Source organism: Bos indicus, chromosome 22 (assembly GCF_029378745.1).
Source record: "Bos indicus isolate NIAB-ARS_2022 breed Sahiwal x Tharparkar chromosome 22, NIAB-ARS_B.indTharparkar_mat_pri_1.0, whole genome shotgun sequence".
Lineage (NCBI taxonomy): Eukaryota > Metazoa > Chordata > Mammalia > Artiodactyla > Bovidae > Bos > Bos indicus.
The window spans coordinates 40994373-41017848 of record NC_091781.1 but is presented as its reverse complement, the minus strand read 5'-3'; the positions used below and the strand labels follow the sequence as shown (position 1 = coordinate 41017848).

The 23476-nt window shown below is 38.4% G+C and overlaps 1 protein-coding gene and 1 long non-coding RNA gene across 10 annotated transcripts in view; both read right to left on the bottom strand.

The window, feature by feature from the left end:
- Positions 1–23476, bottom strand: part of FHIT (fragile histidine triad diadenosine triphosphatase) — a 1527031-nt gene that overhangs the window by 515329 nt on the left and 988226 nt on the right. The gene's annotated exons all lie outside the window — the stretch shown is intronic.
- The window catches only part of LOC139178609 (uncharacterized), a 29248-nt gene continuing 11355 nt past the window's right edge, over positions 5584–23476 (bottom strand). Inside the window, exon 2 of the long non-coding RNA XR_011562998.1 lies at positions 5584–23230. This is a non-coding gene — a long non-coding RNA (uncharacterized lncRNA). The remainder of the gene's footprint in view (positions 23231–23476) is intronic.

Here is a 23476-nt window from a genome sequence, read left to right as displayed (position 1 = left end):
TTTCTCCAAATACTCATTCCAGCAGCTTCAAAGACTCTCCTACAGCTTCACTGTAACTAGCAATCTCTGATTTTACTATAATTTGAAAGTGAAGTCATGTCCGACTCTTTGTGACCCCATGGACTGTAGCCTACCAGGTTCCTCTGTCCATGGGATTTTCCAGGCAAGAGTACTGGAGTGGGTTGCCATTTCCTTCTCAAGGGGATCTTCCTGACCCAGGGATCGAACCCAGGTCTCCCGCATTGTAGGAAGACGTTTCACTGTCTGAGCCACCAGGGAAGAATACTGTAATTTAACCAATGCCAAATGAAATGATTTAGAGCTTAAGAGAATTTATTTACCTATGATCTAGCCACCCACTTCTCTGTGCTACACACACACACACACAAAGCAAAACACTAATTTTCCCATTACATCTGGTTTCCGCTTTTCAGGTTTTTAATCACTACTGAAGATTTTTCTTTTTTTTGACAACGCTGAGTTCCTGTCTATTCACCATCCTTTCTGAAGGCATTCAATATCAAATACTAATGTTTCTCAGCCTTCAGACTATAAGAAAGCTATACTGTGAAACCTTTGCTTCCTTAATAGTCCAATTCTTTGTTCAATATCTATTTCATTTGTTTTGCAGCATATACTGTAAATAACTAGAGTTGAGAGTCTCCAGTAATTGAAAGAAAATGTTACCCAAGGTCAATGTATTTATGTAAAACAGAAGGCAGTTTGTATTCCTGAAATGAACACAGTTATTTCTCTTGACATCTTCCTGATTAAAATAGTAAACTCTGTATGGAATAAGGAAGCTCGAAAGTAGTCAAAATTTTTTACATAAAGTATCACTTAAAAATACGTAACCAGATAAGAGGGCTTCCAGATTACAGAACAGCACTTTTTATTTTCTCTGTTGAAATGTCAGTGTAAGTGATACCTCTGTATCCCGTAGCACGTCTCCAAAAACACAAACTATGTGTTCTCCTGTGAGTTTTGGTTTTTTTTATCCCCCTTTCCCTTCATTTCTTCTTGTCCTCACCCAGAGGCTAATGAAACTGGGATTTCAGGTGCCTCACTTTAAGGCCCCCTCCAAGACTCTGTATCTAATTGAGTGGTTTTAATTTTGTATGCTTTATGCTATGGAGCATTCTAAAAATTGTGTAAGCTTCAGATCCTACCAAGCCTGCATTTGCCTCATCTAAATTCTAAATATTTCAGCGAACTTACAGGTACTGAATGTATTTATCTATTCATACTTTCGTTTCCCTGGAACTGCATCCAGGGAAAGCCCTTTGGTGTGACACATGGACATTAGGTACCTTGGCTACGAAAGCTTATGTCAACAGGAAATTGTCAAAGTATTACAAGTCAGAATAGGTGGTAAACATGAAATTTTGATCTAAATGTGTAGCAATGGGTGATTACATTAAAAATAAGCTAATGGTACAGCTGGACCTATTCTGCAGGGCAGGGATAGAGAGACAAATGTAAGGAACAGAACTGTGGATGGGGTGAACTGGGAGATTAGGACTGACTTACATACACCGCCATGTGTAAAACAGATCGCTAATGGGAACTTGCTATAAAGCACAGGGAGCTCATGCTAATGACCTAGCTGATGACCTAGAGGTGTAGGACAGGGATGAGGGGAGGGAGGCCCCTCAGGGAGGGGATGCATGTATACATCCAGCTGGTTCATGCTGTTATACAGCATAAACTAACACAACATTGTAAAACAACTGTATTTCAATTAAAAAAAAAAAATAAGGTAAATTTGTGTTAAAAACCAAGTGGATGCTTCTGTTCCTAATTGGGCCGCTGTAACTTAAAAACAACCGAGAAATGGGGGGATTTCACATAAAAATCCAAACATCAAGCTTCTTTCAAAAAATTAGAAGATCTGACAGAACTGGACAAAATTATGCTTTGGCCTGAACGTGTTTCCTATCCACTAGTCTTCATTAATTTCTATTGTCTGGGTCTCATTTGCCACCCTCAAATGATATGAAAAATATCCAAGAGACACTATTAAGGAAAAAAAAATTCAGCTGACAGTATAGCATTCATCGTACACTTCCACTTTCATTTTAAATGACATACAAGATAAATTTTAAAATTAATGCAGACAATAAGTGTTTTTATGGTATGCAAGTTTTAACATTCAGGGTGAAAAGTAGAGATACAATTTTAGATTTTTTTTTTTAATACAAAACATTTCCTACCACATTTAAATACAACTCCAGTATCAACTGCTATGCTGATGATTTAGCCAGAAGGAGGAGGAGGCAATGGTATATGCTCACATCCAGGGACTGGGGCACCAGAAATTTATTTTCCGGGCCAGAGCACAGATGGAAGAAGCACAGATTAAGCATTTAGAGTTGGCACTTTCTTCACAGCATTATGAGAAAAGAAAAACCACAATAGATGCCATTTCTGTCTAGCTGCCTCCAAACCTTTCTGGATCCCAAATAACATCCAATTAACCGATACCACTAGAGCAACTTGTGTGGATGGTTTTAATATATATTCACAGCGTGTGTCATTATGGCTCCTGGCTGCTATTAAAAGAGTGGGCTAGCAACATGAATTAACAATAAGACATGTGGTGTATTATGGCTCCATAATGCCTAAAGCATTTAGCCAATGTCCTTATTATTCTTAATGCACCCTCACAGCTCCCGAGAATAATGTAACTGTGAATTCAACTGGTCCCAAATGATAAATGGAAAGTAAAATATTTTGTAAGTGTATTTTTGAGTAACCACTCCACCCACCTCTCTTCCTTTCTCATCCACTAACTCAGTGTATGTTACCATCAATAGACAGGTCCGTTTTCTAAATCTTTTTTGCCTTGTTTTGGACAAACAGAAGAATTTTTTTTTAATATAGTTGCTTTACAATGTGTTATTTCCACCGTACAGCAAAATGAATCAGCTGTACACATACATACATCCCCTCTTCACATTCCCTTCCAATATAGTCATTCACCTCTCACGTAGCTTGTGCCATTTCTCAGTACCACATGTACCGATTATTTACTCATTTGTTTACACATATTTTTTACTCACATCTCACTGCTAATCAACAATACTTGTAAAATAGTAGGTTTTCTGGGAATTATCAATACACATATATATGTGTGTGTGTGCATAAATTTTTTCCCCAAATTACATTACAGTTAACCTTTGGCTATTAAGACACACACACATTCATGTTCACATAGTTAGTTTTTCATCCAAAAGGATCTTTTCCTTGAGGAAACAGTTCATTACAAAAGAAGCGAGACCCTCCTCCTGGGATTCAAGTTCCCTTCAGGCAGACATAACCCAGCAGAGTTCCTTGGGGAGAGCTGATGTTCACTAAGCACTAGCTCTGTGGCAGGCCCTGGGCAAGCACTTTATTGAAACGCCCCATTTGAGGAGGTACTTATCTGTTTTGCAGAAGAAGATTAGGTATAAAGAGCTTAAGTATTTGCTCAAGGTCATTGTTATGGATAGAATGTCTGCACCCCCTCCTAAATCCATATGTTGAAGCCATAACCCCCAATGGGATGGTATTTAGAAATGGGGCCAAGAGGCCATAATCAGATTAGGTCATGGTGCCCTCACGATGGGATCTGCGTTCTCATCACAAGAAGAGAAGAGCAGAGTGCTCACTCTCTGCCATGTGAGGACATAGCAAGAAGGTGTCCATCTGCAAACCAGGAAGACGGGCCTCACCAGAAGCCACCACGCTGATCTCAGGATGTCCGGCCTCCAGAATTGTGAGAAATAAATGTCTGTCGCTTAAGTCACCAACCCATAGTATTTTATTATAGCAGCCCAAGCTAAGACAGTCACATAGCTAGGAAACAGCAGAAGCAGGGTTCAGTCAGGTGTGTCAGGCACCGGAATCTGCTCTCTGAGCTCTGTATTATACAGCATCTATGCAGTGCATAATCAATCCGTGCTTTGTTTCATAATAGAAACACATCTTTCCTGAGGTACTAATGGGAGAGTTGTCATTTACTAATGTAAAAGCTAAACACACAGCTGACTTCCCTTCATGACTTCTAAGCAACAAGCTTATTGCAACTCTACAAACTCAGCCCTCTTTTCACTATTCAATGATTTTAAGTGTCACTAATCTAATCACTGTCTTTTATACTATTAGACTTTTATTTTCATAATTACTGGCTGCCAAGGGCTTCTTCCAAAGCCCCCTGCTAAGTCTCCAACCGAGACAGAGGTACACATCACTTTCTTAGCACCACTGGGAATTCTCTGAGAAATGACTGAACGTTTGGATCTCAGGACCTAGGAAAGACCTCTGGTTTCTTGCCACCTCAGCAGCCCTTGGAGGAAGGCAGACTTCTCCACAGCTCCATAGCTGAACTGCCTGCCCCCAAATCTCCTCTCCTCACTCTCAAATACCTTTGTGTTCCAGTGGTTAAGACTCCATGCTTCCAAGGGGGTGTGGGTTCCAACTGGTCGGTGAACTAGGATCTCACAATGCCACTCAGGATGGTCAATAAATAAATATAAAAATCAAAGTCCAGTTCTATACCTGTGCTTTGTCGCCTTTTATCGTGATGCTTGCATGGCTGGCAAAACAACATGGTAAGCTTAGTGGCTTTTTTTTTTTTTTTTTTTAGCTTTTATTTTCAGAACATTTACTCATAAAAATATTATAAAAATGTACAATTTTTCCTTTTACAAAATGTTTCATAAAGCGTGAGTGTGTGTGTGTGTGTGTGTGTGTGTGTGTATGTGTTCAGTCATGTTCAACTCTTTTGAGACCGAAGGACAGTAACCCGCCAGGCTCCTCTATCCATGGGATTTCCCAGGCAAGAATACTAGAGTGGGTTGCCATTTCCTTCTCTAGGCGGTTATGCTCTGTAGCTACAGGTAAGAAGACATTGAAAAAATGAGAAACAGAGCCCCCGCTGGAAGGAAGCAAGAAAGGGAAACAACAGTTATGACCAGAGCCTAGAAATAACAGAGGGAGGAGCATTCAGGAAGGGGACTCAGGGGAGGGTGTGTATGCCTCTAGGGATCAGAATGAGCAGTAGTAATCACGCTGCAGTCCTTTTTCCCTGACAAATTCTGGCTTCTTCTGCAGACACTCAAGGTCTCAGCTCCTATCTAATACTGTCCTGGCCCTCCATGCGAATGTGAGCCTTTCTCTTCTTCAGCCAGGACATCTATCTATCAAATGTGGTAATTGAATCAGATCTAATTTGAAGAAAAATCAAAAGTCCTCTCAATGCATTTGAGAAAGCAGTTGATAGCAGAAAGCAGTTGATCTCAATAAACTAGCAGTTAGGAGGATGAGAAAATGTCCAAGAGCTCAGAGGTACGCAGCAAATCAAAATCCTTACCATTCATGGGAAGGAATAAAGCCAAAACAAGCTTTCTTCTCTGACTAAACCATATAACATAACACATAATAAAGAGAAGGGTCGGAGCAGTGAGCTGCGACCATCCGTGATGTAGTGGGATTCCCAAACACTGCCCACCAATTTCACAAAACTACACAGGCACCAGAAAATGACATTTACCCAGAGTCTAAATAAAATGAACATATTTGGCTGTTTCATATGCTATTGGATTTCTTTTTTTTTTTTTTGGCATATATTTCAAAACTCAAATACCTTAACTCTGCCTGTAAGTGAGACAGGGGTCTCCACAGAACCACCCACCCACCTCTGAAAATATTTTCATTACCCAAGTCTGAGTAGGTGAGGAAATGAAAGTGTCCTGACTCTTGCCAGGTAGATAGTTTAATTCAGGAGTCTTACATTTTCATTGTTTGTATTTTCCCTTGAAATGTGAGGGCTGTCTGCAAATCTTGCGGCATCCGTTTTTCAACCTGCCTCTGTTCAGTGATTCCCTGGGAGAGGAAGAATGTGACCTAAGTGAGCTAATGCCAGGATCCTGCCTTCATATTTACAGTATTTATTCCCAACTGGGTTAACTATGGATCCTTATTCAAAAATATTCTTCCAAAGCTCTTGAATAAAACAAGTATTACATAGCAATTTGTTCTGAGTTGGGGCCAGTCACTTATGGTCTCTGGGCTTAATTTATCTCGTGTTAAGAATGAAGGAAGTTGGCTCCCCACATGGCTTCCAACTTCAAGAGTCTAGACAATGCTGAACTGACACTGGTTTTCTGCTGCTTTTGCTTTCTTTAATTAGTCTTCTCTATTTTGCCTCTTCTTTTTTTTTTTTTTTTTAATATTTATTACTTATTTGGCTGCCTTATATCTTAGTTGCAGCATGCATGAAATTTAGTTGAGACCTGTGGCATCTAGTTCCCTGACCAGGGATTGAAACTGGGCCCCCTACATTGAGAGTACAAAAGCTTAGCCATTCAACTACCAGGGAAGTCCCTTTGCCTCCTCTTCTTGACCATTTTTTTAAAAACAAAATGGAAAATGTTTTACAAATCATTTATTGAGTTTTAAGAACTATGATAATGGTGGAGATGGTTACAAGAGAGAGAGCTCCCAATTTTTGTTGTGGTTGTTGTTAATCATTTTTTTAATATTATAAATTCATTCTCTATAGATCTTGACTTAAACCACAAAGAGATGACAATATCACTCCAGGCTGTGTTTCACAGCGGCAATAACAACAATAAGAGTACAAACTGTTCATTTTCAAACTCCCACCATGTGGCAGACCTTTACTGCTTACCGACTTCGTACTACGTCCCAGGATCTTGGAGATACAGCCCTCAAGAGGGCCAGAGCCTGTGATGGTAGAGAAAGGACCGTGCCTAGAAGATTAAGGAAATGAAGGAATAGGTGAGTTGGTAAGAATCCAAAAGTAGGGTTTTTTGCTATATGATTAAGAACCTTAAGAACTCCTGCTGTCTTTACAAGTGGACTTATCCACCAGAAGAGCAGACTAATGAGGCTGAGGAAAAAAAAAAAAAATCTAGTAGATGAACTTACGAGAATTTCTATAAAAAGAATTAAGCACAACCAGACACTAACCTGTATTTTACTTAGATTTCAAAACTCATTGTCCAACACTTTAGCCAGTAGTCAAATGCAGCTATTTAAATTTAAATCAATTAAAATCAAATAATACTAACATTTTTCCTCACAGTTCATGAGGCACATTTCAAGTTGCGTGTTGGCCACATGTGACTAGTGGCTGCCATACTGGACAGCACAGGTAATAGGAAACACCCATTATGGCAGGAAGCCCTGTTGGACAGTGCTGACTTAAAATATAAAATGACATCATCAAAAGTCAAATATTAAGGGGAAATATAACATTTTATTTAATATCCTAAAAATGGGTATTGGAATCCACACAAATATCTAGACATAAAACTGTTCACCTTTATCACTATAAAATGATAGTATAATTTAATACTCTTAAAAAATGTCAGATTATATTACTCTGCTGCAGATGTAGGATTTTTTTTCTTATTAAATTGCTTTCCTAGACTCTGTCTTATCACAGAAAAGAAAATGCAAGTAGCCTAAGACAAACAGGTAATGAGCATGCAAGCTCACTGCATTTGTGTTTTGAAAGAGACAACTTAACTGGTCTTGCAAGGAAAAGTTCAGTTCATAAAGGGAAATTCAATTTCTCTGGTCCCTGAGTTAATAGTCTTGTGAGAATAATGCCTTTTTGTCCAAAAGAATTCTAAAACTGTTTTGATAACCATTCTATTTTCAGTAGATACAGCCACAGACACTGCACAGAAATAATCTTAGGAGATAGGGTCAAATATGCTAATGAAGGCCCTCTTCCATCTTTCCTCTGAGCCATTGTCCTCTGAAATTTGGGAGGAAAGAGTTTTCTACTTACTGCCTTACTGTGAGGTAATAAAAAATACACCCACACCTTCACATACAACCAGGTTATTTACCCGTAATATTAGTATCTATCATCTAATTTTATTTAAACCTTTATATAATTATAGCCAGTATACATATAACTTCAATGAATTTTTACAATCTGAGCACTTCCATATAATCAACACTCAGAATCAGAAACAGAATATATCAGCACCCCAAAGCCCACCTCATAGAGCCTTCCAGAGACCACTCCCTCAAGGGCAATCAATATCCTGACTTCTAACACCACTGATGGATTCTGATCATTTTCATATCTTATATGCATGGCGCTCCTTTGTGTCTAGCTTCTGGCACTCGACAAGTGACAAGATTTTTCAGATGTAATTCAAATTTCTAATCATTTGATTTTCAATTATGGGGCTTCCCAGGTGGTGTTAGTGGTAAAGAATCTGCCTGCCAATGTAAGAGATGTAAGAGACGTGGGTTCGACCCCTAAGAAATGACAACTCGCTCCAGTATTCTTGCCTAGGAAATCCCATGGGCACAGGAGCCCAGCAGGCTACAGTCCATTGGGCCACAAAGAGTCAGACATGACTGAGTGATCGAGCACAGCAATCCTGGAGTGGGCCTGATTTAGTTAAACAGAAGGCCTCAAAAGCAAGGTGAGGCTTCCAAGAGAAAGGAGAAGAAAAAGGAGGAGGTGGGGAGAGACTTTTTCTGGAATAAATAATAATGAGCAATGATCATACATTAATTTACACTTGCTAATTATAGATGGTAAACCAATTCAAAGACCAGTATCTTCAGAGCATTTGTTAGTGGGAACTAATAGGAGAAATAGTGGGGATCATAGTTATTAAGGTTTCCAGTTTGTTTTCTTTCCCCCAAGCCAGTTCTGATGTCCTATATTCTTGTATACTGTCTCTATAAGTAAACTCTCAATTTTCAAATCCTTGGTTTCGATTTCAGGTTCACAAAGTAAGGTCACCATATTTGTGGTAAGCCGGTGGAAGGAAGTGTTACCGGACAGCCAGACGTCTCAGACTTGTTATTATCTTTCAAAGCAGTCACTGTGGAAAGCTTTACTTGAGTGGACCTGAATACATTTCAAGTAAAGCTCTAAGTTTGTTTTCTTGTTTGTTTCGTTTTGTTTTTAAGAACACAAACTGTTTCCTCCATTATCATATTCCCCTTAACATATATCCTAGAGCAGGATTAAAGATACCATTCATCTTTTCTATTTCTGTTTTAAGGCTGATATAATTTTCCATCATCAGAGGTGAAATTAAGGCCAAAACAAAAATTTTAACTTCCCCTTCCACAACTGTTCCTTCTCAAGTCTTCTCCAATTCAATTGTTTTTCTTCCCCCCGTCACTCCATGACTGAAGCCAAAATTATAGGAAAGACCAGCAAGTGGGTTTTCCCTCCAAACATGTTCCAAAACTGGCCACTTCTCTTCGTCTCCATCATCACACCCTTACTCAGGCTACACTGATGCCAAACACAGCGAGTCAAGGTGATCTCCCAGCTCCTACTAAGCTCTGATACCTACAACAAGGTAGGAGCTCTTTTTTAAATTGGAAATTAGGTGCTGTAACTCCTCTGCTTAAAGTCTCGACTGAGACTAGACATTTGATGACACTAAAGAATTACTAAAAAGTTATAGATGTGACTATGGAACTGTGGCTATGTTTTTAAAAAGAGTTTCTATGTTTCAGAGATATATACTGAAATATTCATGAACAAAATGACAGGTTGCTAGCTCCAAATTATATGATGGGGTTGGGGAAAGAGCATAGATAAAACAAAATTGGCCATGAGTTGCTAATTATTGAAGCTGCGTAATGGGTACATAGGGAGTCGTTTTATTTTCCATTTTCATGTATGTTTGAAATTTTTGTAATAAAAAGTTTAAAAATCTCCATCAGCTCTTGAATGCACTTAGAGTAAAATTGCAAGAGCTTACCTTGATCCAAAAGGCCTCTTATGATCTCATTCTTGCTCACCACTCTCAGATTGCTTCCAGTACCAGCTCTGCCCAGTAACTACCAAAAAGAGCTATAAGAGTTGTCCCTGTGCCTTAATCATACTGAACGTTTGGACACTTCAAGGCCTCGAAGGAGTTCTTCCATCAGTCAGGAGGGCTCCTCCCCAGATGTTCTCACGGATGGCGACTTCAGGTGGCATCACCCCTCTGCAGAGCCTTCTCTCATCGTTTAAAGTCATCTTCCCTCCTTGCCTTCTCCCACCCACCTGCTCCACTCCCCTTTCCCTGTTGTCGTTCAGTCACTAAATGATGTCTGACTCTGCGACCCCATAGACTTTAGCCCGCCAGGCTCCTCTGTCCACAGGACTTCCCAGGCAAGAATACAGGGGTGGGTTGCCATTTCCTACTCCAGGGGATCTTCTCAACCCAGGGATCAAACTCACGTCAGGTGGCAACCCACTCCAGTATTGCTACATGGGAAATCCCAGGGACAGAGGAACCTGGAAGGCTACAGTTCATGGGGTTACAAGAGTCGGATGTGACTTAGCAACTAAACCACCACCACAATGAATAATTAAATGCTTAAGTATATTCCTATAATTAATTAATAGTTAATCTTTTCAAGTTACCCTTGGATTACATACAGTATATCCATTCACATACATACACAGTATTATTCTGACACCAAATATCTGATGATTACTGGTTAATATAGAAATGACAGTTTGCAATTGCTACACTTTCAGCAAAAGATTTTGCTAAATGTATTGTTGCCAGACTTCAGACTTTAAAATTAATTTTTAAGATTCTTAGCTGGTGTTAAACCATGTCAGCATAATAAGTACGTTTTGATTTTTTTTCAGATGTTCCTGAAAAATTGATTTTTAAAATTTTCCCCAGTGACCTACAAGGCTGTGAAGAAGAGAGAATTCTTCTTAATCTCAAAGATCCAAGCTAAGCTCAAAGTCCCTGGCCATTGTGCAGGTTTCACCTTCTGTGTCCACCTCTTTATGCATCTCTGAAAGAGCACGAATGTATTAGTGATGGAGCACCGACTGGTAGGTTTTTAACTGTCTTTAAATGAACCAACTGACGAAACAGAAAAAGAATCACAGATGTAGAAAACAAACTTATGGTTACAAGGGGGAAAGGGAAGGGAGGGATAAGCTGGGAGATTGAGACTGATACATATACACTGCCATGTGTAAAACAGATAACTTATAAGAACCTACTATATAGCCTAGGGAACTCTACTCAAAACCCTGTAATGGCCTTTGTGAGAAAATAATCTAAAAAAGAGCGGATAGTTACACAGTTGAATCACTTTGCTGTGGAGCAGAAAAACATTGTAAATCAACTATATTCCAATAAAAAGTTATTTAAAAAATACGTACAATGCCACTGACAGAACATTTAAAGCAAACTGGCTTTCTATCTGGTAAATCTTAATGAGGCAGGAACAGTAACAAAAGGAAGACATAGCTTCCCAAATCCACCCATTTCTTTAAAACCAGATCAGCCTAAATCCTAATCATTTGCTGACCAGCAAAAGCCATTCCCCACCTTCTTCTCTGTCAAAGCAATTAAAATATCACATATTTCAATCTTCAAATAAGTGGCAAGACAGTTCTATGTTAAAGACTTTGTAAATGTATAACTATGAAGTATTTTCTCGGGTAAACAGTTAAAATTCTACCCTGGCCAGTGTTTTAAAAAGAACCCACAGTTACACTGTTCATTTAAGAAATTTGACCTAATATTACAGACAAACATCTATACTGAGGAAACAAAATAACTTTCATATCACTCAAATAGCTCTATTAAGAAAATTTTAAGAGTTATGTTTTTTAGCGCTAACTAAAATGAACAGAAAAATGCTTTCTAAAATGTTGAAAAGCATGAAATGAAAGGTTAAAGTATTTCACTATATGTATGTTATGCTGGAACCTTGAAGCTACCGCCTATACAAGAAGATACTTTAAAGATTACTTGAATGTGTTTTCTGAAAATATGAACTGATCCATTCATTTTTAAAACCCTTAATGTAGTAGTACTCTTACTTTGCCTGACAGATGACAAGGCTCAGGAAAGGGAAAGATCAGAGTTGCAGGAACAATAACAAAAAAGGTTGGCACCGAATCCATTTCCCCTTCATGCCAACACTTTTTCTCCCTTATCATACAACAAAGCAACAGGAAAAGTATTGAATATGAAAAGCAAAGAGATTCCACATGACTAAACCTTGGCAGGTACAAATGCATTAGTAATGGAGCTGACTCCTGTGACCTTTTCAATTATGATAATCCCTCAAAGAAAATTAAACCCATTTTATAAAACATCATCCAAGGAGTTCCACAGATAATTGAAGAAAACATTTAGGAACATCCCTGACATTTTTCTAAGTATGTACGTACTTAACACATGTCTGTTCTCACTCTATATAGCCTCTCCAGGCATGATTATTTGTGAGCAAAATGTCAAACTTAATTTGAAAAACATTTTTTTTTAAATCTGTATTTCCAGAGTTTTTGACCTTCATTTTCCTATTATATATATATTTGTGTTTTGAAATGGGAAGATCTCAAGAGAGGAGGGAGGTTGGGGAATGAGTGAAATGGGTGAGGGAAGTGTAGGTGTACAAACTTCCAGTTACAACAGAAACAAGTCATAGTGCTGAGACGTGCAGCATGGCAAACACAGTCAGTGGTAATGTAACATCTGTGTATGGGAAGAGACAGTAGCTAGATTTATCACGGTGATCATTCTGCAATGCATAGAAACACCAACTCGCTGCGTTGTGTACCAGAAACGAATATAGTGTTGTAAGTTAACCATACTTCAAAAATCAAACTCTTAGTAAAAGAAATCAGATTTGTGGTTACCAGAGATGAAGAGCTGGGGAGAAGGAAGAATCACAGGAAGGTGATCAAAAGGTACAAACTTCCAGTTATAAGATAAATAAGGAACAGGGATGCAGTGCATGACATGAAAAATAGAGTCAGCACGGTTGTGGGTTATATATAAAAGATACTAAGAAAGCAAATGTTAAAGAGTTCTAATCACAAGGGAAAAATAAATTTTTCTTTCTATAATTTTTTTAATTTTTTAATCTACATGAGATGATGAATGCTCACCACTAAGGTTATTGTGCTAAGTGTGTGTGTGTGTGTGTGTGTGTGTGTGTGTGTGAAAGTCACTCAGTCGTGCCTGACTCTCTGCGATACCATGGACTGCAGCCCACCAGGCTTCTCTATCCATGGGATTTTCTAGCTAAGTATTTTATGAAATATGCAGGTCAAATCATTATACTGTACATCTCAAACATACAAAACATTAGTCACTCAGTTGTGTCCAACTCTTTGCAACCCCATGGGCTGTACGGTGCCAGGCTCCTCTGTCCATGGAATTCTCCAGGCAAGAATATTGGAGTGAATTGCCATTCCCTTCTCCAGGGGATCTTCCTGACTCAAGGATTGAACCTGAGTCTCCTGCATTGCAGGCGGATTCTTTACCATCTGAGCCACTAGGGAAGCCCAACAGTGCTGTATGTCAATTATATCTCAAGCAAAACTAGAAGGAAAAACTATTTAAGACACTGTTATATAGCATCCTAAAGCTAAAAGTGTTTATTTTGCAGATAAAGCATTTTATAGACAGTCTAAAATTCTGTAAATTATCATTAAAAATACACAGAAGCAGTGCATCTGAACATGTTTTTTTTTTTTTTTACCTTTTCTGATTTTTTCTAATTAAAATGAACATTTAAATATAAAATATTATGGTTTTTAAAAGGGTGACTATATTTACTCTTCTGGACATGAATTTGTGCAAACTCTGGGAGATAGTGAAGGACAGGGAAGCCTGGCATGCTACAGTCGATGGGGATGCAATCAGTCAGACACGACTTAGTGACTGAACAACAACAATGTACTCTTTTCTGCTTCATGAGAATTTGAAAGTCAGTTAAGCAATTAATACTTCATTTAAAATGTATCCTTTTGTTTGGGATACGACAAACATGTAACGTGGCTTTCCAGTCCCTAGAATGTTCAACAACTTTCTAGTCAGCAAAAATATTGCCAAAGCATAGTGACATGTAGAGATTTAAATTTAAATAAGGTTTACAAAAAGAAAAATGAGCCACCAAGTTTGACCTAGTTCAATTTCCACGAAGTGAGTAAGTAGACGGAATATTTAAGGAAATCAAAGATCACTTCATTGCTGGACTGAATAAACTGACTTCACGTGAGTGCCCAGAAGAGAAGCCACATCTACAGACATAATATTCAAGACACCGAAGCCTTGGTTCTTCACCCAGCTCTACTCCTTATTGGCCTTATGGAAATTAGCCGGGTATTCGACCAATGGGAGCCGCCATTTCGCATGAACTGAATGGGAATGCTGGCATATGCTATCATATGGATCAGCCCAAAAAGGTTTTGAAAGTCATATAACATGGAAACAAGCACATGGTGTTATCATTACTAGTTCTGGTTTATACTCAGTATTAGCAGCACTGATCTAACACAGCAGGTCAGAGACAAGTCACCCTGCACTGGAAACTATAAAATGGATTCTGATCAACAGAAGCCATTTTACTGTTTTCTGAACCTTCCAAGAGAAATTGAGAGCCTTCACTGGAGAGAATTTAAAAAAAAAAAAAAAATCTTTGTCTCAAATTTATATTTCTGTTGCTGACACCTATTAAGAACCAGGACTGTGAAAGTGTTAGTCACTCGGTCCTGTCCAACTCTTTGCCACCCCATGGACTGTAGCCCACCAGGCTCCTCTGTCCATGCATTCTCCAGGCAAGAATACTGGAGTGGGTTGCCATTCCCTTCTCCAAGGGGTCTTCCTGACACAGGGACCAAAGCTAGGTCTTCTGCACAGCAGGCAGATAGCTATTAAGCTACAGTTGGCAAGTTTAAAACAAACAAACGAACCAACCAACAAAAAAATGACTACTAACTCAGCCTTTTCAATGCTACCATCAGAACAGAAGGTCAGTCTAAAGCACATGCTACAAAGGATGCAAAATAGCTAACGATGCCTTCAGTTTCAGGATTAAGACCCTTCATTTCAATAGGTGTATGTTCTGTTTTTAGAACTGTTGCATAATGAGAAAAACCATCATGGGAGCACAAATGACTACCTCATAAAAGAGTACTTAGCCTTGGTTCAAGAATAATTTTATTTTTATCTAATTCAAATACCACAGAACAAAGCACTAGGAGGACAAGGGATGACAGAAGCAGAGCACTTCAGAAGTAGCTGGCCCTGCATGAAGTGAGGTAGGTGGGAAAGGACCGCGTGACCAGTGCTTCTGTGTTGGGGGGGACCAAGGAGGGACCCGCTGGCAGAAGTAAGAAGATGTTGCCTTGGCAATTCGCTTCAAAACCTATCAGCAACCCTCAGACCCAAGACTTCTAACTCTTAAATAAACAGTGGGAAATGGAGAAGCAGTAATCTCATTGGGAGAAAAAAAATAGTTTACAACTGTTAAAATATGCCAGGGTTTCTTCACCTAGGACGAGTAAAGGAAATTATTTTAAAATTTGTGGGGACCTCTTACTACAAAGCAGACTACTTGCAAGAATCTAGCTGTACCTATTCCTTTATGTGAACTCATCACAGTAAGGACTGTTTGACCACTGAAGCTAGTAAGGCACCTGCAAGACATTTAGAAACTGAGTAGGGTGGTAGCCACTTCACCAAAGAAAATTTAAGTACACATTGTCTATGCATTTTGTTTCTTTTCTAAATTCTTTTTGATCATCCCAAAAGGTAATATTAATGAGATTTGCATTCTTTACTAGATACCAAGGAAACAGAGACAATATATCTAATGATAAGACTCGATATGCCACAAACAAGGAATGCTGCGGAGGGTGTGGAAAGAAGGGGACCTTCCTACACCATTATTTTTTTTTTATTTATGCTGAAAATTGTGAACCTTTTAGGGATTTGAAATACTCTTCCTAACATTTTCCAGTCAAGAGGATAATGAACATGTAAATAAATACATCTATATACATAAGTTTATTATACATCAACCAAGAAGACATTTCTAAATCAGTTTCTTGTGTCCCTTCTATAATCTACAGCATGTGCCGTTTCCTCAAAAGTTGAAAGGAAAGGAAAATAATGCATTGCGAGTAAGAGTCAAGACAAAGAGAGATGGTAGAAAAACAAGTTCTCAAGCGTCAAGTCATCACCTTGAAAGAGTGCTGAGTGGGAATGTAAACTAGAAAGCCACTATAGAGAACAGTATGGAGGTTCCTTAAAAAACTAAAAACAAAGCTACCATAAGATTCTGCAATCCCATTCTTGGACTGATATCTACAGAAAACCATGATCCAAAGGATACAGGCACCCCAGTGTTAACGGCAGCACTGTTTACAACAGCCAAGACATGGAAGCAATCTAGATGTCCATTGACAGAGGAACGGATTAGGAAGAGGTGGTACATATATATAATGGAATATGATTCAACCACTGAAAAGAAGAAAATAATACCATTTGCAGAGACATGGGTAGACCTAGAGAGTGTCATGCTGAGTGAAGTAAGTCAGACAGAGAAAGAGAAATATCCTATGATATCCCTTATATGTGGAATCTAACAAGAAATTATACAAATGAACTTATGTACACAACAGAAACAGGCTCAGACTTGAAGAATGAACTCACGGTTACAAGGAGGGAAGGATGTGGGTAAGGGATAGTTAGGGCCTTTGGGATCAACAGGTACACACTGCTATATTTAAAATGGATAATCAACGAGGACTTACTGTAGAGCACAGGGAACTCTGCTCAATGTTATGCGGCAGCCTGGATGGGAGGGGAGTTTGGGGGAGAACGGATACATGTATATGTATGGCTGAGTCGCTCTGCTGTCCACCTGAAATTATCTCAACGTTGTTAATCGGCTGTACTCCAATATAAAATAAAAAGGTAAAGAAAAAAAAAACTGGATGTGAAGCCCCACGGTAAAGATCACCGGCATTCATTCTCCCCACAAGATCTTCATTACTTTTGTCCAACAATCGGTACACAAACGGCAACACAAGAGAACTGCCTGTGTACTTGTTAGCTTCTCCCAACAAGCCGCCAACTCCAGGAGATCCGGGTTCTCCACCTACACCCCAGTGTCGGCCCTGTGCCTCACACACAGAGAAAGCTCACACATACGCTAGGAAGTTTTGTTGTTTCAATTATCATCACCTGGGTATTACTTTTTTTTAACTACATTTACATCGAAAATCTTGAATTTTTCAGGGATTTCAAAATCTCGTCCTAATATTTTCCGGTAAGAAAGATAGTGAACATGTAAAGAAATACATTTATTCACATATGTTTATTACACATAGGCCAAAAAGGTATTTCAATATCAATTTCCTGTGTTCCTTCTAATCTACAGCTTTTGCCTTTTCCACCAAAGTTGAAAGAAAGAGTGAAGCAATGGGACAAGTGGGAGTCAAGGCAAAGACAGATGGGAGAGAAACAAGTTCTCAAATGTTAAAGAGTCACCTGGAAAGTGTGTTGATCACCTGGGAAATTCTGATTCTATGGAACTATCCCCAGAGAGCTGCCCCATAGTCCTAAGCACTGAAAGGGAAGAGATGAGCTACAAGTATCCATAACTAAATTGTTGTTGTCTGCTAAGTTGTGTCCAACTCTTTTGCAACCCCATGGACTGTAGCCCTCCAGGCTCCTCTGTCCATGGAATTCTCCAGGCAAGAATACTGGAGTGGGTCTCCATTTTCTTCTCCAGATCTTCCTGTCCCAGGGATCAAACCCATACCATCTGCACGGGCAGGCAGATTCTTTACCCCTGAGTCACCTGGGAAGGAGTTAGCTTTTCATGCTTTTGTTTTTAAATTTTAGTTTCAGAACAAAGAGGACTGTTAAAACAGGAAGATATGGGGCTTACTGTAATTACATTTTATTATTCTCCTGATCACTATCACCTCCGGTAATTTCATAATTCATTATTGTTATTTACTTAAGTTTCCAAAGGATTTTGATATGTTCCTTAGCTTCTAGGTAGAGAAGGATTTTGCTAACAAACTAATGACTGGTCACAATTACCAATGAGGAAAATGGAAATCAGAGTCATAATGTTTATAATCATTAATAACCGAAGCTATGTAAATTACATGTCAAAGGTTACAGCCTCTTTAAAACTGGGGAGTAACTAAAAAATAAGCATATTACACATCGCACATTTTCCTATTTCCCATTTTCTGTCCTCTCTTTTTTCATAACATGAGTAAAAGAGTATTACCAAAAACAAGGGAAACCTTGTAGCATGGTATGAGTAGGTTTTCTCCTATCTGTAGTTGAGAATTTCAAATACAATAGATATTTTACTTACTTTCACAGCACATTTATTTCAAATCCTACAATGTTTCCTTTTGGTTTGAAAGTCTGTGTTTCACCCTTAAATCATTTCTCAGTACTTAAATTCTTTTTCATTTAAAATTTCACAAAATCTATATGAGTGTTTGTTTTTCAGCAAAGTACATATTACTATCAGACATGTCATCAATATCTCTTTAGTTCTCCCTTCTTTATAATGGCATTCTTGTTTTTCATCTGAGCATACAGTGCCCTGAAATAGAGACCACATCTTCCAATCTCAAACTGATGGCCTTTTCCCCTTCTCTTTCCTTCTTCCTGCCAGATAAAATGTGGTCATAATGACCGAAAAGTTCTATCAAATATCACTAGTTAGATTATTCCTCTTCCTAGTATAGGCACATGTTCACGTATATACATTATATGTGGACATGAGCACATACACACAAAAGTACTTCCCCATGCTCCATCTCCTTTTTTCTCAAAATACCAACAGACTGGGAGAAATATTAATCTACTCCCTAAGCTGATAGGCCTTTTCTTGAATCAGTAAGAACATTTTCAAGTGAGCCCATGACACTGAATCAGTTTTTCAGGCTATCACTATGGACTGTTTGCTTTTTTCTTTTTCTACTTCAAGCCACATATTTGCCACTGTTCAAACAGAAACCACAAGGTTATCTCTGCAGCTAAGTCGCTTCAGTCGTGTCTGACTCTGTGCGACCCCATAGATGGCAGCCCACCAGGCTCCCCCGTCCCTGGGATTCTCCAGGCAAGAACACTGGAGTGGGTTGCCATTTCCTTCTCCAATGCATGAAAGTAAAAAGTGAAAGTGAAGTTGCTCAGTCGTGTCCGACTCTTAGTAACCCCATGGACTGTAGCCCACCAGGCTCCCCCGTCCCTGGGATTCTCCAGGCAAGAACACTGGAGTGGGTTGCCTTTGCCTTCTCTGAGGTTATCCCTAGGCAGCCTTATTTTGCCCACTTGGGTGACTACTTGGTTAAGTACCCACAGGACAACGAAAAGAATAATAATTAATGTAATGTAATCATTCATTCAATGACTGAACAAAATTGACATGGTCCCTGCACTTAAAAAGCTTACATTCTAATGGAGGAAAAAAGAGATAAGCAAAAATATGATAAACTGTCATAACAGAATTAGACATGACTGGCGAATGTCCAACAACTCCTTGCCATGAGGGAATGGAGGTGAGGTGTGCTACTTGGACTGTGTTTTAAACACTGTACAGGCTACATTTAAAGTCAGGACTTTCTTTAAGCTCAATAAATGGCTATGCCTTCTGACTAAATTCCACCAGAGGCTCTAAGCTACTAACCTCCTTTAGAAGACTGAAGCACCATTTCTTATGTAATCGACAGCATCAGTTCAGTGGCAGAATCTGTTATCTTTAACAGGGCAACATTTATAATCATGAGGAATGTTAACTACCTTCTTATACTCTGAATATGTAACATGACTACAGAGGCAGCTGATGCTTTACATTGTTTTACAATATTAGTCAACCACCCAGTTGTATGATAAACTTTTACTTTTTTCCTTTAAGCCAAGAAAGGAGATTAAAAAAAAAAAATCAGTGCGATGTCAACGCAGAGCAGATGCACAAGACCAAATGTAGTCTGTAAATAATGTTCTAAAAGAGTCCACAGGAAAAGTGGAAATAATTTATTCTAGGAATCCTGACAGTTACCATCATCTAGATTGTGTTGTTTGTATTTTTTTAAGGAAAACTTAGATGAGTCTTTCACCATTGCATGTACTTCCACCACTTAAAGAAATTTGATCAGAAGCTGAAGTTACGGATACAGGTTTTTGTTAAGTAAAGATATTGAAGGCGGCATTTCTCATCCTAGCACTTCGCAGAAAGTTTAGATACAGTGATGGACCTGCAAGTACAATGTGATATATTTCCAACTGTGCATTCCAATGTTCAATACTTCTACTGTACTTCATATTTCACCCTATAAAACAGCAGATGTTATCTACCACACAAATAACATATAAACACAAATATATTAATATGTATATGTATATATCAAGAGATAGATTTCTGGTTTTTTTTAATAAATACATGAGAAGAAAGGCCACACCATTGTTATTGTCTAAAAATAATTTCCTAGGATCTATAATCTCCAAAGCTGTGCCGAGTTATTCATTTAATCTTATTAAAACTAAAAATTTAAGTAATACCTCTGAATATGACTCAGAATAAAATAATCATGAATACATCACAAAAATTCATGTTGATTAACAGTAAATAGCTTTTGGACTGACTTCTGTTTAAGAATTGAGAGCATCATCTAAACAAATTCTGTTGCCAAAAAAGCCACAAAATTATCAAAGCAATTCCTTTCTGAAATGATGCCTCAGTGCAAAGTGTAATCCTTAGGTTCATTCCCCATCTTCTGAATTGCGCACAAGAGTATTTATTATACATGTTGTTTATTTATAAGACAGACACTACAAACAACACCCAGAATGAGAGTTTTATCTAAAATTCTGTATATTTCACATGTTTTAAAACAGAAGGTCTTATATTTGATCAGCTTGGCTTTAATCTTAGTTATAATGATCTTCAAATATGCTAAGATATTCCTGACATCTCAAAAGAACGAATTATTACTGTCTGTCAACTTATTTTTAGGAAAGCTATATCATAAAAAATGTATAGCCTCACATAATTAAAACAATTCAAGCAGTGTGCATTGACTAAAGTAATATGGACTATTAAATAATTCAAAATTGTGTTTAGCAGCAGCAGCTGTTTAATTAAAAGGTAAAAACTGCAACTAATCCACTTCGGTTGACAGAAATACAGCCTATATCAGTAGTGAGATCCCCTAGGACAGAGAATATGGATATGAATTCCAGAAGTCATGAGCCTCATTTAATGAATATAATGAAAATAACTACAATAAATCTGTAAAGAAACATATTTTACATCAAAGATCTTCTGAATGTTCCCTCGCTTTTAATTTCCTTGAAGCTAATAATTCTGCATCTCAGTGCAGCAAAAAATCCTCTAATGTACATATTGTTAACCATCAATGCATACAGCTTGTATCAGAGGGCCCACAGGCTGAAGTTCCGCCTACAAGGAGACTAGAAAAACTCTCAGAACCTGTTGTTCCTTGACAGTTCTGATTTTCAGGTTCAATATTCAACGTATTTGCTCATAGTTGCCCCTTATCCTGGAGTAACACAACTGGTCAACGAACACATGAAAGTAACAAACCCAACCAATAACTGAGGAATCGAACTTCACAACTTTATTGAGAAACTACTTTCACCTACCATATTAGAGGGGCAACTCTTTGGTAACTGAAAAAATGGAGAGTGACGATGACGTAAGTATTTATAAAGATGATTAAGGGATATGCATAGTGCTTCCATCCTTTGATCTGGAAATCCCAGTCCAGTTATCTTTCTTCTGAAATAAGACAGGCAGGCATAACTTAATGTATAAAAAACCTAACTGCAGAAATGTTTTTAATATTTATTCTTCCCAATTTTTCCTGGTATCAATCTCATTACCGGGAACTGATCAAGAAATTTTGTCACAGTCATACAGTGTACCAGAGAAGGCAATGGCACCCTACTCCGGTACTCTTGCCTGGAAAATCCCATGGAAGGAGGAGCCTGGTAGGTTGCAGTTCATGCTAAGAGTCGGACATGACTGAGCGACTTCACTCTCACTTTTCACTTTCATGCATTGGAGAAGGAAATGGCAGCCCACTCCAGTGTTCTTGCCTGGAGAATCCCAGGGACGGGGGAGCCTGGTGGGCTGCCGTCTCTGGGGTCGCACAGAGTCGGACACGACTGAAGCGACTTAGCAGCAGCAGCAGCAACAATGTACTAGTAGATGGCCATTACAAACCAGCAAAACTATCTGTATGTTTATCCTCTATATGACAAAGAAGTCAATAATTGAATAAATTAGTTTTTATCAAATAAGTAATCATAAGATCAAAAGACAAAAAACACAAAGACTAATTCATAACTTGGCATATGTTTAAGCTAAAGTAAATAACAGTAACTCACTTCATAATTTTCTGCTAAAAACATGCTTATTTTTGTAAGTTTCCCAGTTTACCCTGGCTGTGTTTTAGAAAGCAGTTTTTAAAAGTATGAAATCGGGTAGCTCATAAGAGGCACTGCAGTAATAGAAATGAGTGAAGTAGAAATAAAAATGAAAAGCCAGTAGAGATATGAATTATTATTTTAGAGCAATTACCTGATCAAATATACACACACACACACACATATACTTTTCTTGTTTTCTTTAAAGGAGAAATACCAAACTATTTCTATAGGGTTTCTTTACTTCTAGAAGGAAAGGGGAAAAGTCCTCCTAAAACAGCGAGGTGAAAAAGGGAAAGGTCCCTTTTATGCTTTACAAATGAGAAAGATAAATGGTCTATAGGTTGTTTTAACATTCCTATCATATGTCCTGTGGACTTTGTTTATTTGCAAATTATGGGGCCAGCAGAGCAGAAAATGGAAGTCTTTAATTAGGAAGAGCAGGTGGCTGAAAGCCACAACGTGACTATTGGTCATATCTCTGTCCAGTGCCAAAAAGTACGGACTTGAACTACAGAAAGCATTTTAAGGGTGAGAGTTAACTGTCTCTAAGCAGTCCTCTCTTGAGTGGAGTTCAAGCTCCATGGCTGGGTTTGCTAAATTATGTTTACTCTATTTAATGGGAAATGGTTTGCTCTTCAGCCTCAATTGGAATTTACCACCTTATAAATTATGAAATTCTCCAAACAGTCTCCAACCCTCCTTGCTGCAGTTGAGACAAATTCTTGAACTGCTCAAAAGTTCTTTTTCTCTTATTGGATTTTGGAAATGGCTCTCCTTAACAGTTTAATGGGTTTCTCTGGCGGCTCAGCAGTAAAGAATCTGCGTGCCAATGCAGGAGACTAGGGTTTGATCCCTGGGTCAGGAAGATCCCCTGGAGAAGGTCATGGCTACTCACTCCATTATTCTTGCCTGGGACACCTCATGGATAGAGGAGCCTGGAGAGCTGTAGTTCACGGGGTTGTAAAGAGCGGGACACGACTTAGCGACTAAACAATAAAAAACAGTAAGTATTAGAAAGTTAGAATGAGTTAATGTATGGCATAAAAATACTTATATACGTGGAACACAGAGGGTTTTCAGAGCTTGAAACTACTCTGATATAGTAATGGTAGATACATGGCACTATACATTTGTCCAAATTCAGAGAATACACACCACAAAAGTGTACCCTAGCATAAACTGCAGACTTTGGGTGATAATGCATGGATTTAGGTTCATCGACTGTAACAAAT